Raw genomic sequence first — 19,145 nt, forward strand, 5'->3', positions numbered from 1 at the left:
TCAACGTCACTGCTTATCAGGGAAATAAAGTCAAATCCATACTGAGATACCACCTCACGCCAGTCAGAGTGGCTAAAATGAACAAATCAGGAGACTAGAGATGCTGGCAAGGATATGGAGAAACGGGAACCCTCTTGCACTGTTGGTGGGAATGCAAACTGGTGCAGCTGCTCTGGAAAACAGTGTGGAGGTGCCTCAAAAAATTAGAAATAGATCTACCCTATGACCCAGCAACAGCACTGCTAGGAATTTACCCAAGGGATACAGGAGTGCTGATGCACAGGGGCACTTATACCCCAATGTTTATAGCAGCACTTTTAACAATAGCCAAATTATGGAAAAAGCCTAAATGTCCATCAGCTGACAAATGGATAAAGAAGATGTGGTTTATATATACAATGGAATACTACTTGGCAATGAGAAAGAATGAAATCTGGCCATTTGTAGCAACGTGGATGGAACTGGAGAGTGTTATGCTAAGTGAAGTAAGTCAGGCAGAGAAAGATACCATATGTTTTCACTCATATGTGGATTCTGAGAAACTCAACAGAAGACCGGGGGGAGGGGAAGGGGGAAAATAAAGTTACAGAGAGAGAAGGAGGCAAACCATAAGAGACTCTTAAATACTGAGAACAAACTGAGGGTTGATGGGGGGGTGAGGGAGAGGGGAAAGTGGGTGATGGGCATTGAGGAGGGCACCTGTTGGGATGAGCACTGGATATCTATGGAAACCAATTTGACAATAAATTTCATAAAAAATAAAAATTTAAAAATTTAAAAAAATAAAATAAAATAAATAAAAATAACCGAAACTAGAAAAAAAAAAACCAGCTATATAAATTCCCTCTTTCCTCTTTAAAAACTCTAACCTCCTCTATCTCTCTGGAGCACACTATTGACTTTAGTCAACTCTGTGTCTCCCAGAGGGCAATCCTTAAGACCCCAAATAAATGCACACATTTTATTTTGCAGGTTGCAGTTTTGCCTTTCATTGATCAACCCAACTAACAATGAATAAATGAAAAAAATTACAATTTTATAATGTCGCCAAAAAAAGTCAGAAATGTAACCAAAGATATGCAAGATCTCTATCCAGAAAGCCATAAAACATTATTGAGAAAAAGTAAAAATGCCTTAAATGATAGAATATATTATATTCACAGATTAGAAAGAGTAGTATTATTAAAATGTTAATTCTTCCCCAAATGGATTTAAAATCCAGTACAAATCCAATCAGTATTCTAGAATTTTCTGTGTATAAATTAACAAAAGGATTCTGAAATTTATACAGAAATTTAAATGGTCAGTAGCCAGTAATAAAATGAAAACAACAAATAAGTAACAAGACCATAACAAATAAGCTATAATTGGAAGATCTGATACCATGTATCAAAATTTATTATAAAGTTACAGCAATTAAGGCAAGAGACCAAAACAGTTATAAACTCATGGAAACTAACAAAGAACCCAAAAACAGCCTCATGCATCCATGGACACTAGATTTATGTGACAAGGACGGCACTCAGAGCAGTGGATCTAAGGTAATGCTTTCCATAAATAATGCCAGATCAACGAGATACCCATATGGGGAAAAGACAATCAGACAACCGGTACAACACACACCAAAATTAATTCCCTACAGATTACAGATACAAACACATAAGCTTCTAAAAGAAAATGTTGCATACTATTTTCATGATCTTGAAATGGGGAAAGATTTCCTTTTTTGGGGTGGGGAGGAAGATTTCTTACACAGGGTACCTACAAACAGTAAATTGCTAAATAGGGCTACATTAAAATTAAGAATTCGTTTAAAAAGAGGTATCATTAGGCCAGTAAAACTGAGAGCCAAAAGAACTCTGACGTACTCTGCTAAGTATAAAGTGGTACACTGCTTTCAAAAACAGTTTGGAATTATATGTTAAAGTTGAACATTCTACCCTAGGTATATATACCCAACAGAAATGCACGCACATGGTCACCAAAAGATATGTACAAGAATTTCAAAGCAGCAGTATTTGTAAAAACCCCAAACTGGAAGTAACTCAACCTCCACTACCAGTAGACTAGATAAAAATATTGTGGTTTAGTCATACCATGAAACATAACAACTACATTAACAGTGAAACTGAATGAACTAACTAATGATTCTCTGGAAAACCACTCACAAAATAATACATGAGAACCAAATACAAAAAGTTCAAAAACAGCTGATCACAGAAGTTCTAGGACCAGGGCAGTGACGAGAAGGAAGAACTCTTCCTCCACATTCTGCAATGCTGCCAAGAGTCTGTTTCTCCACCTGGGTTGTGATTATATGGGTATATTTACTCAGCGATAATTCACTGAGCCATGGATTATGCTGATGATGCCATATTCACGTTCCTGTACGGATAGGTCTTTCTTCAAATTTTTTTAAGAGGCAGAAAGGTAATACGATATAAATAATACCATTGAAAACTAACATTTGTTATTTAAGTAAATCACAAATAGTGATACACACCTATCATTTTTCACATAACTGCAGGAAAGAAACTGGGACTTACAAACACGAGCTATTAACAATTCTGTATTCCTTTCAAACTGCCTTAAAATTTTAAATTAATAACACCAAACCATTTCCATCTAGATTTTATATTTATTTGCCAATTGGAAATCTGTAACACAGATGTTGAAATAAAAGACTGAATCATACACAAAAGCCTAAGTCTGTGTGTCTTACTACCTTTAAACTAAGCCACACTGAGCTTTTGCGAAGAGAACGGATGCGATCAGACACATTCCAAGGACACCCTGCCAATCAGAGAAGGGAAAGTAATCTCCAGAGATCTTCTGTGGGCAGCTGTGGAATGGTGAAGACGTATCACCTTGCTCGTCCTCACCTATTTCATGCTCCTTCAAGGGAAATGGCAAACTCTGCTTTCAAGAAATTTCTGAATTATCGTAACAGTGCATCTGTCCTAAATTTATGTGATGCTTCCCTTTCTCACTAAAACCAAAATGCACGACAAAGAAGGAAGGTGCGGGCTCTGAGAAGGTGTGAGTAGGTGATGGCAGGAGCCTTTAGAAACTCTCATCTGCCCCCTAAACAGCTTAGCTGGAAAACATCAAACCAAGGTGCTCGGGGTTCATTTAATCTTTTATGTTCTAAGACCTGAATTGATGCTAAAAGGAACATGAAGCTTTAAAAGGAGTATGTTGCACTAATTCCTGAAGTAGGACCATCAGATCTGTAAACAGACCGGTTAACTTAAAAGACCATCCCTGAGGGGCACCTGGGTGGCTCAGTCGGTTAAGCGTCCAACTCTTGATTTTGGCTCAGTTCATGATTTCACCGTTCCTGAGTTTGAGCCCCATGTCAGGCTTCACACTAACAGCACAGAGCCTGCTTGGCATCCCCTCTCTCCCTCTCTGCCCTTCCCATGTGCTCTCTCTCTCAAAATAAATAAAGAAACTTAAAAAAATTTTTTTAAAAGACTACTACTTGAAAACGTAATGGATTTATTAGGGAAATGCAAATCAAAACTGCAATAAGATACTACCTCACAATAATTAGATGGCTACTATTTTTAAAAAGGCAGAAAACTAGCATTAGTGAGGACACAGAAGAGAGAACCCTTGTGCACTGTTGGTAGAAATGTAAAATAGTGCAGCCACTGTGGTCATCAGTATTGAGGATCCTCAAAAAACTATAAATAGAATTATCATATGATCCAGCCATTACGCTTCTGGGTATATACCCCACAGAACTGAAAGCAGAGTCTTGAAGGGGTATCTGTACACCCACATTTACAGCAGCATTACTCACAATAGCTAAAACATGTGAGCAACACAAGTGTCCATCCACAGATGAATGCGTAACAAAACGTGACGTTTACATAAAAGGGAATGCTATTCAGTGTAAAGAGGAAGGAAATTCTGCAACATGCTACAACATGAATAAGCCGAGTACATCATGCTGAGAGAAACCAGCCAGCCAGTCACAAAAAGACACATCCCCCACAATTCTGATCCTCGGAATGGTCACAATCAGTCACAGACAGTGGAGTGGTGGGTGCCAGGGGCTGGGGGCAGAGGGACGGGAGTTAGCGGTCAATGGGTACATTTTCAGTTTTACAAGATGAAAAGGTATGGGATGGACTGCAGTAAATTTTATGTGTATTTCAGCAGGATACAAATTTCTTTAATGCGACGAATCTGAATGTCAAAAAGGAATCCTTTAATTGATTCTTGGGTTTTTAAATGCCTTTCACAGTACTCTTTGCAATAATCATTTACTGCCAGTAGATTATCTTTTTCTATTAAGTTAAAGGTACAGATAACTATATTTGAGTTTTAAACTACTATTTAAAAACTTTTTTTAAGTTTATTTATTTTGAGAGAGAGAGCAAACAGGGGAGGGACAGAGAGAGAGAGTGAGACAGAATCCCAAGCAGGCTCCACACAGTCAGCACAGAGCCGACACAGGGCTCAATCCCACGAACCGTGAGACCATGAGCTGAGCAAAAACCAAGAGTCGGACACTTAACCAACGGAGACATCCAGGTGCCCCTAAAATCCTTTTTTAAAGTACTATGAATTTTACGGCATCTATTAGTGTTCAGTACTAGCAAAACCAAGATGCAAGTTCCAGCAGATACATCATCCAACACCAGCCAACAAGGAACCATGTATGTAGTGCCAAAGACTGTGGGATGGAGTCTGAATGTGCCTATTTTCTTCAACTTCACAAATGAGTCTGAAAAGGAATGAGAAATTCTGATGGGCAACTAATATGGAATCCATATAAACTGTTTATTGAGAAAAACTACATCAAGCACAAAGAGTGCCAGGACCAGGATGCAGGACGCTAATTCAGCTTCCCCGTAGGTGGACAGCAGACCGTCAGCCAAGGCTCTCAGACCACTGCTGTCACATCATGTCACACGTACTTTCCCTCGGTGGCAAACACTCAGCGCACACCCACGGCGCCGGGCTACACACCGGAGACAAAGTGCTCTGTGGGGCCCGGCCAAACCCTCAGGGACCACAGCCTGTGCGGGAGGGGTCCCTCAAGGGAGCCACAGAAGGTGCCTTGCCCTGGGTGCGAGAGGAGCGTGAGGGAAGAAGGGCCAGCTGTTCTCACAGTAACAGTGATAACCGCCCTGTCTGCAGAGCTTCTGTCCTCGGCCAAACACACTGAAAACCAGCGGGAACACTTGTGTCTGAATCTGCAGAGTCCATGGAGGTGCCACAACCAGCCAGAGCACCTCTGTGCTTACTCCTGGCTCTGCATGAAGATCAATGGCCTTGTTCAGAATAAAACCAAGAACAGTCTTCTCACTGTCACAAACCCTCACAGTCGTCACTGCCATATGCCACGGTCAGAACACGAACCACCCCTGAGGAGACCTACAGAAACATCTCCCCAGTTGTTATCAGCCCAGAAAGAAAACACCCTGCATGTGAACTGGAGCTCTAGCCTATACAACCAGGAAGAGCAAATTTGATTTCAAAAAGGGTTAAAGAGGAGGAAGGGGGTGGGTAAAAAAGAGGGCAGAGGGAAGGGAGAGACAGAAGGAAAGGACGAGGCAGAGGGGGAGGAGGGAGGAAGTTGAAGGAAAAACAGGCAAACGGCAAGGAAGGCCAACAGGAGCTTTGGAAAACAATGGGTTTTCAGGTTACCCCTGCTACGGCATACATATCAGAGGAGAAAAGATCACCAGGGCTTGACTTTGGGCTGTGAATGAGGGTGAGGCGAATGTCAAGGTTTCTGGCTTACACAGCATGTTGCACTGGGGTGTTTTCAACTGGCGTGTGGAGTTTAGGGTGAAGACCGTGACTGCAGAGGGGAGTGTTGTGGGCTCTGGGTCTGGACCTACCAAGTCCTAGGTCTCTTTCAGACCTCCCAAGGGGGGCATGGAGTAGGTGCGGTCAGGGTGCTGAGGAGCCGAAAGCACACGCTGACTGAAACCATCACGGCAGATCCCACTGCCCAAGACAGAACGGAGTAGAGCGCGACACTGGACCAACATCTGCTGATGAGATAGCGGGATGAAGGACATGAGGGCTGGGGAGAGAGGACCTGACTGAGGAGCACATCTGGGAGAGCTGCCTTACGCAAGTGAGCACAGACAGGATTTCAAGGAGGGAGGAGTGCTGCCGAGAAGTCACAAAAAGAACTGAAAAGCATCCACCAGGTGTGGCACAAGGCCGGTCACTAGTGACCCGCAGCAAGAGCAGTTTTGCCCACAGCCAGACGAGCAGCTTAGGAGTAAGTGGGAGGTGGAGGGACAGAACAAACTCCAGAAGACAGACCCAGAAGAGGTAGCAGGAAAGAAACGGATGTCACGTGGTCTGTGGTTTATCTGAATTTTATCTTCATTGAACTTAAAATACGTGTGTAAGATTTCGTTTAACCAAACAGTGCCAACACTCCCACCCTAAAGAGATCACGGTCAACCACTTGTAGTCTTGTTTTTTGGTACTTACTTCAGTATCCATAAATAACATGATTATCCTACCTCATCCACAGACTTCCTACCCTATGTCAATTCATCTCTTTCACACACATTCCTCCCCCACCCTCATCCTTCCTTGTATCTGCTCGAGAAAATCATGCCCCAATTTCTGGTTAAATCAATACTCAATGTCTGTATTTTCAGGACAGAGCAAACACTATTCCTAACTGGGACATAAGTCGCCCCCTCTCCATGCAATAACCCACACTTTCAACTCTCAACTCTCTGCCTCTTAGCTCCCCAGGACCCCATGTTCCACTGGGGCTCCAGTAGGACCTTCCCCAGGCAGAGAACAGGGCAATGGTGGCATTCACCTCCTGTCCCTTCATCTCAGGGATCAGTCCTACGCTGCCCATCATCCAGGGCCTGCAAACAACTGCTTCCCAGATCCTACCCATGTTCCCCACGGTCCGCGATGGGAACACAAGCATAGTAGCAAGTGGTCCTTCATGGCCAGAAGTGGGAGTCTAGACCTCCTCCCAACCGTTTTCAACGTGGCCTCACCCACTTTCAGGTGGACCTAGATCAGAACTGCTCTGGTCTGTCCTTTCCATGAGGTCTGTAGTACAGAGGAGGGTCGTGAGCGGGCTGTGCACAGTATTGTGCAGACGAGGACAAATCATCCTGTCATTAACCCCACCCACTCCCCACCCCACTAATTCTAGGTTTTTTTTTTTTTTCATTTAAAAAAAATTTTGTTTTAAGTTTTATTTATTTTTGACAGAGACAGAGTGTGAGCATGAGCTGGGAGGTGCAGAGAGGGAGAGGGAGACACAGAATCCGAAGCAGGCTCCAGGCTCCGAGCTGTCAGCACAGAGCCCGATGCGGGGCTCGAACCCACGAACTGTGAGATCGTGACCCAGGCCAAAGTCGGACGCTCAACTGACTGAGCCACCCAGGCGCCCCACCACCCCACTAATTCTAATTCCCGAGACTTCCCCTATTTTGGGACACACCTGGCATGCTTCTTGGTCCTTCCCTCTGCAGGCACGTAGCTACCCTGCCTGCTAAATCGAAAACACTTCACCCACTTCTTTCCAGTTTACACAATGCTCACGACAGCTCTTCTACACCCTAGTCTAGCTCATACATTCTGTCCTCATACATTTAGGAACTTTACTCTTTTTAATTGGATTTCAGGAAAGAATATATGTTCAATTTACCAGGTTTTGCCAAAAGACACATTTGAACTTTTATTTCAAATGCAAAAGACCTGAAAATGTTTGAGATCCAGTTAAGATTCACTGGAAAGGCTAAGGTAGACTCTCCAAGAGGGAAGGAATAGATAACCTCTCTGGAAAGCCAGGAGATGAATCCAAACCAGAAAAGGAGTAATTGCCCTTTATTATGAACATAACAGAAATATATGCAAATTAGCAATAATCCTAGTCAGATCTGAAAATAATGGACATTTCCAAATCTAGTGAATACTAAGGAAAACACTCATTTTGTGTTTGGGAATACTCCATGGTACTGAGATCAATAGTAAAAGAATAGTTAGTAAGGGTGTCTGGGTGGCTCAGTCAGTTAAGCACCAGACTCTTGGGTTTCGGTTCAGGTCATGATCTCACAGTTCATGAGACTAAGCCCCATGTTGGGCTCTGTGCTGACAACATGGACCCCACTTGAGATTCTCTCTCTGCCCGTCCCCTGCTCATGCTCATTCTCTCTATCTCAAAATAAATAAACTTAAAAAAATAAAGAACAGTGAAAGGGCAGTACTCAATTTTCTACCGCTCAATCACATAAAGTGGGGAAATGATGAGGGTCTTGCAGTCAGCCTCAAGCTCCTGAAATATAAAAGCTGCTGCCATGAGCTTACACAGCCATCTACCCTGTAGCTGTCAGGGCCGTTCTCACACAGCACAGTTCTTGTAATGGCTTGTTCTACTTCCTTCCAGAATGTGTGTTCTGTAGAACAGGGGCTCACCAATGTCCAGCATGATGTCCTACAAGCCTGACACACAGCAGGTAGTCAACAAGTATTTGTCATATGACTAAGTCTGAATGTAATAATCCCCAAAGAGTGCAAAATAAAGTAGCCTGTGGAGGCAAATAAATATATCTCAATAGAAATTTGGGGTACACATGTATAATTAAAACCTTTCCATCCTGAAGAACAGAGCCGGAAGCATCACACTTCCTGACTGCAAACTATGTTATTTGGAGAGCTAAGACAGACTGCTGTGTGGTACATTTGAAAGTTGTGAAGATAGTATATCCTAAGAGTTCTCATCATGAGGAAAATCACCTTTTTCTTGTTCTTTTATTTCTTTTCATATCTGTAGAGATGATGGATATTAACTAAACTTTATGGTAACCGTTTCACAATCTAGAGGTCAAATCATTAGGTGTGTACCTTAGACTATACAGGGCTGTATGTCAATTACTTCTCAGTAAAACCGGAAGAAAAGTTCTTATAGACAAAAATGGTATTACAAAGCTATAGTAATCAAAAAAGTATGGTACTGGCATGAAGACAGGCACATAGATCAATGAACCACAAAAGAGAACCCAGAAAAAAACCCCACACATATATGTTCAATTACTTTATGGCAAAGGAGCCAAAAATACACCATGGGGAAAGACAGTCTCAAAAACAAGACAGCCACTACAAAAGAATAAAAATGAACCATTACCTTACAGCATACACAAAAATCAACTCAAAATGGATTTGAACCTAGGACCTGAAACCTTAAAACTCCTACAAGAAAATACAAGGGGCCAGCTCCTAAACACTGGTCTCTCGGCTATATATATATGTGTGTGTATATATATATGTATGTATGTATATATATATATATATACATACATATATATATGTATGTATGTATATATATATATATACATACATACATATATATATATACATATATATGTATATACATATATACATATATTTTATTTGACACCAAAGCAAAGCAATAAAAGCAGAAATAAACAAGTGGAACTACATCAAACCAAAAGGCTTCTGCCCAAGAAACAAAACCATCAACAAAATGAAAAGCAACCTACAGAATGGGGAAAATATATGCAAATCATGTATCTGATAAGAGGTTAATCCCCCAAATATACAAATAACTCATGCAACCCAACAGAAAACAAACAATCCAATTAAAAAAGTAGCAGAGGGTCTCAATATAGGCAACTTCTCTTACTGCACTTGATTTCATTCTGCTTCACAGATACTACATTTTTTACAAATTAAACATTTGTGGCAACTCTGCGAAGAGTGAGTCTATTGGTGCTATTTTCCAACAGCATCCGCTCACTCATGTCTGTACCACACTTTGGTAATTCTCAAAATATTTTTTGTTATTATTCTACTTGCCATGGTGATCTGTGACCAGTGATTTTGACTTGCTGAAAGCTGAGGTGATGATTAGCATTCTTTACTAATATTTTTAAGTATGTATAGTGTTTTTTTTCATACATAATGCTATTGCACACTTAACAGACCATGGTATGTTGTAAACATAACTTCTACATGCACTAGGAAACCAAAAAATTCATTTCGCTCTACTGCGATATCTGCTTAATTGCAGTGGACATTTTTCCAAAAAAGACATCCAGACTGCCAACAAGTACATGAAAAGGTGCTGAACGTTTCAGTAATCATTAAGGAAATGCAAATCAAAACCACCATGAGATATCACCTCACACCTGTCAGAATGGTTACCATCAAAAACACAAGAAATATCAAGTGTCAGCAAGGATGTGGAGAAAAAGGGAGCCCTTGTGCACTGTTGGTGGGGTTGTAAACTGGTGCAGCCACTACAGACAGCAGTATGGAGGACGCTCAAAAGAAAAAAGAAAACACAGAACTACCACATGACCCAGCAATTCTACTGCTGGGTATTTATTGGAAGGAAATAAAATTGCTATCTCAAAGTGATATCTACACCTTCTTGTTCATTATTGCATAAATTACAACAGCCAAGACACAAAAACAACTTAAGTGTTCATGGACAGATAAAGAAAATGTCACACACACGCATGCGCGCGCGCCCTGGAATACTATTCAGCAATAAAAATGGAAGGATGCCCTGCCATTTGCAACAACACAGATGAACCTTGAGGGCATTATGTTACATGAAATAAGTCAGATACTCTACGATCTCACTTACCTGTGGAATCTGAAAACAACCAAACAAGCTCAGAAACAGAAGAGGGGTGAAGGAGGTTGAAAGGTACAAACTTCCAGTTCTAAGATAAGTAAACCCTGGGGAGGTCAAGGACGGTATGGTGACCACAGTTACCAATACTTTACTGTGTTGAGTTGAAAGCTGCTAAGAGAGTAAACCTTAAAAGATGCCATCACAAGGGGAAAAAATATGTATGTGAGGTGAGAGAGGTTAACTAAACTCATTGTGGTGATCATTTCACAATATATAAATATATTGAATCATCACGCTGTACACCTGAAACTAATACAGTGTTATATGTCAATTATATCTGCATCAAGAAATTTCACAGGGGCATCTGAGTAGCTCAGTCAGTTAAGCACCTGACCAGCTCAGGTCATGATCTCACAGTTCATGGGTTCCAGCCCCACATCAGGCTCTATGATGACAGCTCTGAGCCTGGAGCCTGCTTCAGATTCTGTGTCTCCCTCTCTCTCTCTGCCCCTTCCCCTGCTCATGCTCTGTCTCTCAAAATAAATAAACATTAAGAAAAAAAAAAAGAAATTTCATGTTGCATCTTGAACATGTCAGAAACAAGCACACAGAAAATGACAACCTACAGTTTTGCCATCTCTACAGATTTCATCATAAAAATGGAAGTCTGCAAAGAATCAAACTATGAAACTATGAACGATCTGAGTTATAACTTCTCTTTTAAACAATTTATTAAACAAAATGGGCATATCATCTTCATCTAAAAATTTGGGAACTGCAGTGTGAAACCCAAACTGTTAGTTTTTCTGCCTTGCCTTAAACAATTTCAATTTTACCCAAAGTGGGTAATGTGTCCAAATCCAACTGATATTAATGTACAGAAAATTTTATTAAAACCTCCAGTATTTAACAGTTCTTATAACAGCATAAATATAAAAGGCTTAAATTTTGTGAAATGTGAAAACTTTTTATTCAAGGAAAAAACAAACTTCCTTTCATAAGAATGTCATCTGCAAACAAGAGGGAGTAAAACTAGTAACTAGTGATTGGTACAGGCACAAAAAAACTGGTAAGATATAAAAGATTGAAAGAGAATAAAGACTTTTTTTTAAACATTTCGTAATGTAAAATTAATTAAATAGAACATAAATGTCTCTCTCCTTATAAAGCAAAGACATACAAGTATCTCACAAAAATATATAGCAAAGAGGTATAAATATTTGCTTTTAGACAACACCACTAACTTTGCATTTCCACATTGTTGGGCCAAGGAAAATTTTTTGTAAATGTTTACTTATTTATTTTGAGAAAGAGAGAGTTAGCATGAGCAGATGAAGGGGAGGGAGAGAGGGAGAGAGAGGGAGAGAGAGGGAGAGAGAGGGAGGGAGGGAGGGAGGGAGGGAGAGAGAGAGAGAGAGAGAGAGAGAGAGAGAGAGAGAGAATCCCAAACAGGCTCCCTGCTGTCAGTGCAGAGCCCGACCCACTTCTTGATCTCCCAAACCTGGAGATCATAATGGGAGCCGAAATCAAGAGTCAGACACTTAACCCACTGAGCCACCCAGATGCCCCTGGACGAAAATTTTAACCAGTGATATAAACTGATGTCATCAGTTAAGTTTATGAAGTTACAAGCACATACATTGTATTCTTGGCATAACTTTGTTTTCTCTTAATTGAAGTGGTTTTAAGTTTTTATTTTAATTCCAATTAGTTAACAGGCAGTGTTATGTTAGTTTCAGGTGTACAATATAGTGATTCAACACTTCCATACATCGCCCGGTGCTCCTCATAACAAGTGCATCCTTGATCCCACACCCACCTCCCCTCTGGTGACCATCAGTGTGTTCTCTATAGTTAACAGTGTACCTTGTTTGCCTCTCTTTTTCCCTTTGCTTATTTGTTTCTTAAATTTACATATGAGTGAGATCATATGGTATGTGTCTTTCTCTGATGGACTTATTTCACCTAGCAGAATACTCTCTAGCTCCATCCATGTCATTACAAATGGGAGGTGATTTCTTAACTACTTTTACTAAAGTGTTTCGAACACTTAACCACCAACTCTATAATATTAAAGGAAACTACTGTTAGCTGTCTACAGCAGTTCACACAAAGCATACCTAATTTTGTTTACGGGGCAGTAAAGAAAAGAGAGAAGCAGTCTTACGGTAGTCTCTTCAGCAGCCAAGGCTTTCATGATGTTCTCCTGTTAAAAACCAGCCTTTGGGTCATCACATACACAGGTTTATGAGCGCCTGTTTGCCTAGCACTGCTCTAGGTACTCAGGACGTGGTAGACAACTCAGAAAGGGGGTCGGGCAGACAATACACATAAAAACAAGATGAATTCAGACAGTGCCAAGTCCTATAAAGAAAATAAAAGGCAATGGTGAGGCCTCCTGAGACGATTAATTTTACATGTCAATTTCACAGGCCACCAGCCCAAGGCTGGTTAGAAAGTTTCTGGGTGAGATCAACATCTGAATGGGTGCACTCAGTAAAGCGACTTCCCTCCCCACAAAAGCGGGCCTCCTCCAATCCACGGGGGGCCTGGGCCTATTAGGGTGGCTGGTCAGCTCATCTCATCTTCTGACTTGGGACGGGGATTTACACCATCAGCTCCCCTGGCTTTACTTGGACAGGAACGCACCACCAGCTTTCCTGTCTCCAGCTTACAGATTTGTGGACCTCCCAGCCTCCATAAACAAAGAGCAAAACCAATCTCCACATGTGTGCGTGCATGTGTCCTGTGGGTTCTGTATCCCTGGAGAACCCTGCCTAGTACAGCTCCTTTACACTGGCTGGTCACATTGCCATGGCAGTGTCATTAGTGTTCATTCACCAGATATTTGTAGTTCTTGTCCCTGGCACTAGTAGGACTGAACTCCCCCACTGCCCTTAAATTAGGTTTGGCCACGTAACTAGATTTGGCGAGTGGAATCTGTGTAAAAAGGATCTATACCAATTCCATTTTGGAAGATTTAGAACCTCTCCCTCTCTCTGATAGGCTATGCCCTTTTTTCTTTATGCCATGGGTAAAGCCAGATGGTGGCTGCTGTGTCACCCTATGTCCCAGAATGAGGACAGTGCACAGCAGTGTTCCCAGACCATCTGTAAGGGATGTGTCAGATGGGCAAGAATCACTCTTCTTTAAAGCCACTGAGATGTGGAGGCTGCTTGTTATGGCAGGATAACCTAACCAATCCTGATGATCCTAGAATATTAGGGAGATTCTATTTGAGGTAAGACCTGAATGATGAAAAAGAGCTGGTCATGTGAGAAAGCCTGGGATGGAGGAAGGCAGAACGCACAGTGGCTGTAATGTGCAAAGAGACAGAGAGGTATGCTGAGACCCGAAGTCCAGAGTGACCACACCAGTGTGGATTTCCACATAATTTCAATAGGCAGCAACAAACAGGATTTTAAACTTAAGAATAGAAGAGGCAACAATCTGATTTAAGAAAGTAATCCTTAGATGACAGAATAAAGATTTTTCTATTTTATCCCCTTCTCTAAAGGCAACAAACAAAAAAAATATCTTTGATGAACATATACTCTACAAAAAAAGTGAAAAAATATAAGAAGATAAATGAACTATAAATGTTCTGGCCAAAGAGTGAAAGATCAAATTTACACAGGGGTGTAGTAATGAGAAGCAAGCCACCGGCCTACAACTCCAGGAAAATTTGGGAACAGGAGGCAGCAGGTGCAGGGATAACCAGGGATGCTGAATAAATGGCCTTACTTAATAGACTGGATAAGAAGCCATTAGACTCCTGCATCTGTAGTGCCGTCAGTCAGGTTCAATCAGACATCCACCCATCCTCATCCCTGAGGGAACAGGAGACAGAAGCTATGAATAGATAGAACCAGAAAGTGCATCTGGCAGCAACAAGGGTGGTGGTGATATATAAGTGAAAAACAGGAGGTTCAATAAAAAGCTACACGATGAATTGTAAATACCTGGTAGCTCCTTTCTACCACTAAATTCCAGGTACCTAATCTCAGGCTCAGGCAAGAGGCCAGATGAGAACTTTGTGGAGAAATTAAATTATCACAGACACTGATGTCCGAGGGAAACTAAGAAGCAGCCATCTGGCCCACTGACAACCTTATTGTAAAGCCCACACACAGAATTTCAAATATCTTTCTAGTGCCTCACCCTTAAATATGGACAGACAGCCAAGGATCACCAGACACTGGTGAACAGTTTCTCAATAAAACAAAGAAAAAGGTCGTATCATGCAAACAGAAAACCAGGGGAGGTGGGGAGGACATGAGACTTAAACAGAAAATGCAGGAATAGTAAAGATTTTCAAAATACACATAACGAATATCAAAGAGATGGAAAAGAAAATGTATCTATGAACCCATAAATAGAACATTGTAAACAGGAATATTGAGAAAATATTTACAGATGATGAATAACAAACCCTGCTAAAGGAATAGAAGATAAGTTTAGGCTATGTCCCATAAAGTTGAAGAAAAAGACAAGAAACGCACAACAGGAGACCAGAGGAGAAAATCTTATAGGTGATGCAATATCCAAATAACAAGAGTTTCAGAAAGAGTATCTGGAGGGGAGAAGGTTATCCAAGAAATAATTCAAGGAAAGAACCTAGCAATGAAGACAGGCATGTGCAGGGGAAAGGGCCCATCAGGTGCCCAGCACAGGAATGGGAGGAGGGCCAAAGCACGCTGCCTTCAAAGGTCAGAACACCAGCGGAAAGCAGCAGAGCCCCCAGGCTGCCACAGTCTGAGATGTTTCGGATTTCTCAACAGCAATGTAGAAGCTAGGAAATGATGGGAGAATGCCTTATAATGCTGAGGAAAAATTATTTTCAACCCAAATTTCTGTAACTATGCAAACAATCAACTAGTGAAGGTTGAATTTATTGCAAAGAGATTTTCCATCTGCACATAACCCGGAAAAGAATGCCCTATGCACCCCTTTTCAGGAAGCTATGAATATGAATAAATACACCATAATTAAGGAAGACCCGGGAACCCTGTGCTATCTAGGAAACAGAACTGAACACAGGAAGCAGGCAGCAAATTCCTGGAGTGAGTGCTCTAAGGCAGAACCGGAGAGTATCCTGTCCACATCAGAGAGAAACGTAAGAGGGAACACGGTGAAATGCAGAATTTCTTAGATTCAATAAACACACAAACTTATACTATAAACAATAAACAATACACATAAATTTATGGATATCTTTGCAGAAATCTTAAATAAAATTTTTGCAAACAGAACCAAACAGCACATTAAAATAAATGCAGTTTTCCAGGAATGAAATGATGGTTCAATGTTAGGAAATACATTAACATAATTAACGTGAGAAGAGCTAAGAAGAATATGATCACCTCTGTAAATGCTGAAAAGGCGCTTGACAAAATTTAACATCCATTCATGTAAAAAAAAATGAATTGAGGGAACTATGTGTACATATACATGCATGTAGCAACAAAGTCAGCATTAATGAATTATTAGAGAATTCTCCGCTAGAGTAAATAAAGAATTATGGGTCCTCACTACATTGTTCTCATTTAATACTGCACTGGAGGTACTTACCAGTGCAGTTACACAAGAGGAAGCAATCAGAGGAACAGGAACGGGGGGGGGGGGGGGGAGGTAGCAATACCTCTATTTGCACACACAGATGGTATGATTATGTATCCAGAAAACAGAAAACTAAGAAGAATAAAAATTCAATCAAAATACTTTATTTAATAGGATAAAAAATTAACATGCAGCAGTGTCTTCATATACATAATTTAGAACAAAAATATATCCCATTTATAACAAAAGATTAAAAACAATGAAGTATCTAGTAGTCATAAACTTAAAGAAATACACAAACCAATATGGTGAGAGTTATAACATGCTCCTGAAAAACACAAATGTATAATCGAATAGCTGGAAAGATACCATGTTCTCAGGTAGAAAGGCTCAGGATCATCAAAATGCCAATTCTTTCTAAGTTAATTTAGAAGTTAATACAATTTCAATCAAATATTCAAAATTATTTTCTTAAGAAAGAAAACGGTTTCTGGGGCGCCTGGGTGGCACAGTCGGTTAAGCGTCCGACTTCAGCCAGGTCACGATCTCGCGGTCCGTGAGTTCGAGCCCCGCGTCGGGCTCTGGGCTGATGGCTCAGAGCCTGGAGCCTGTTTCCGATTCTGTGTTTCTCTCTCTCTCTGCCCCTCCCCCGTTCATGCTCTGTCTCTCTCTGTCCCAAAAATAAATAAACGTTGAAAAAAAAAAAAAAAGAAAGAAAACGGTTTCATAAAACTTCATTAGGAAGAATAGCAAGAATTTTCACAAAAAGAAAAACAATGAGGAAGAGCTAACCCTACCAGGAATTAATACATAACTAATTATTAGTAAATATAATTAATAAGTGCGGGACTGGTACATGAAAAGAGATTAATGCATCAAGATAGAAAGTTGAGATTTAGTCCCAAATGCTTACGAAAATCTTTTAGAAGAGTAATCTGAGACTCCATTTTACCATTTCTCACCTATCAGACTATTGGAAGTAGAAGAGCCTGGCAATATCCTCTGCTGTACAGCAGCACAGCAACAACCCTCCTCACACCCTGCTGGTAAGAACACAAACACCACACAGTCTTCATGTGAGGAAGGTGGCAGTAACCACCAAAATCATGTATGCATTTACTAGTTGGGCTAGCAATATCACTGACACAATCACAAATGATATGCGCAAAAAGCCATTTATTATAGCGCTATCTGTAATATTAAATCAATAGGGGACTGGTTAAACATAGCATGGGGCACCCACCCAGTGGAGTACAAAGCAGGTATAAAAAAGAACGGGGGGTCATGTGAAAAGGCAACCAAGAAATGGGCTTCATGAAAATTAAAAGCTTTTTTGCTTCATAGCACACCATCACGAAAGTGAAAAGACAATCCACAAGACAAAAACTATTTGTAAACCATATATCTGAAAAAGGACTTCTAGGCATACTCTACAAAAAAAAATTCTTACAATTTGATAATAAAAAGACAACCCACTTAAAACATGGGCAATGATACGAAAAGATATCAGGATATAAGGAGACATTTCCCCAAAGAAGATAAACAAATGACCAACGACCACGTGAAGAGACGCCCAACATCATCGGATCACTAGGAAAATGCAAATCAAAACCAAAGTGAGATATTACTTGACACTCATAAGAAAACTCTACTCAAAAAAAACAAGACAAAAGCAAGTGCCAGCTAAGATGGAGAGAAGTTGTATCCTCACACAACGCTAGTGGGCAGGTAAAATGATGCAGTGCCTTTTGAAAATAGTGTGGCAGTTTCTCGAGAGGAGGCATATGACCCAGCAATTTTTCTAGGCAAATGACCAAGAGAATTAGAGAGATGTTGGTCAAATGGTATAAGCTTCCAATTCGAAGATAAATGAGTTCCGGGGGTGTAATGCATAGCACTGTAATTACAGTTAACAATACTATATCATACACTTGAAAGCTGCTGAGCAGTCAGATCTTACATGTTCTTACCACAGCAGAAATCATAACTATGAGATGTGATAGAGGTGTTGGCTACCTCCATGGTATAATCATATGGAAATACATAAGGTATCAAATCAACACACAGTACACCTTGTTATGGCAATTAGATCTCAATCAAGAAGAAAAACCTATGTCCAACAAAACTTGTGCGGATATAGACATAGCAGCGTGATTCGTAACAGCCAAAAAATGAAAACAACGCAAATATCCATCAACTGATGACTGGATAAATAAAATATGGTCTATCTACTAGGTTAATGCTCATACAACGGAAAACTCCTGAACCATAAAACGGAAGGAAGTACGGACACCTGTTACATGGGTGAACCTTGAACACGATGCTCAGTGAGAGAATCCAGACCCAAAAGGCCACATGCCCTAGGACCCCAATGACAGGAAACATCCAGAATGGGCCCATCTACAGAGACAGCAAGCAGAGGAGGGGCTGCCCAGGCTGGGAGAGGTGAATGGGGAATATGTTAATGGATTCGGGGTTTCCTTCTGGGGTGTGAAAATACTCTAGAATTAGAGAGTGAAAGCGCTGCACCACCTTGAGAATGTGCTAGAAACCACTGAACTGAGCACTTAAAACACAAGTCACAGAAGCCAAAGGACACAGCTTATTCACGTGAGGAGTCTTACAAAAGTAGAATTACATGAATCTTCTGTGCTTTAATAATTAACATTTTGCCATACACACACACACACACACACACACACACACACACATATATATATATATTTTTTTTTTTTAACTTTATTTTTTGAGCAAGCAGGGGAGGGGCAGAGACAGAGAGAGGGAGACAGAGAATCCCAAGCAGGCTTCACACTGTCAGTAAGGAGCCCAATGTGGGGCTCAAACTCAGGAACCGTGAGATCATGACCTAAGCTAAAACCAAAAGTTGGATGCTTAACTGACTGAGCCACGCAGGTGCCCCTTTGCCACAGATTTTAAATCTTAATGCTTATTTTTGAGACACAGGGGG

The 19,145-nt window shown here is 40.8% G+C and overlaps 1 protein-coding gene across 11 annotated transcripts in view; it reads right to left on the reverse strand.

Annotated features, from left to right (window-relative positions):
* ZMYND11 (zinc finger MYND-type containing 11) overlaps positions 1–19,145 on the reverse strand; it is a 135,011-nt gene that overhangs the window by 98,992 nt on the left and 16,874 nt on the right. The window contains exon 1 of one of the 11 annotated variants that reach the window (XM_047848052.1): positions 12,786–12,981. The exons of the other annotated variants lie outside the window; for them this stretch is intronic. The gene's annotated coding sequence lies outside the window, so the exon portion shown is untranslated. Of the gene's footprint in view, positions 1–12,785; positions 12,982–19,145 lie in introns of those variants that run through there. 11 annotated transcript variants of the gene reach the window in all.

Source organism: Prionailurus viverrinus, unplaced genomic scaffold (assembly GCF_022837055.1).
Source record: "Prionailurus viverrinus isolate Anna unplaced genomic scaffold, UM_Priviv_1.0 scaffold_51, whole genome shotgun sequence".
NCBI lineage: Eukaryota > Metazoa > Chordata > Mammalia > Carnivora > Felidae > Prionailurus > Prionailurus viverrinus.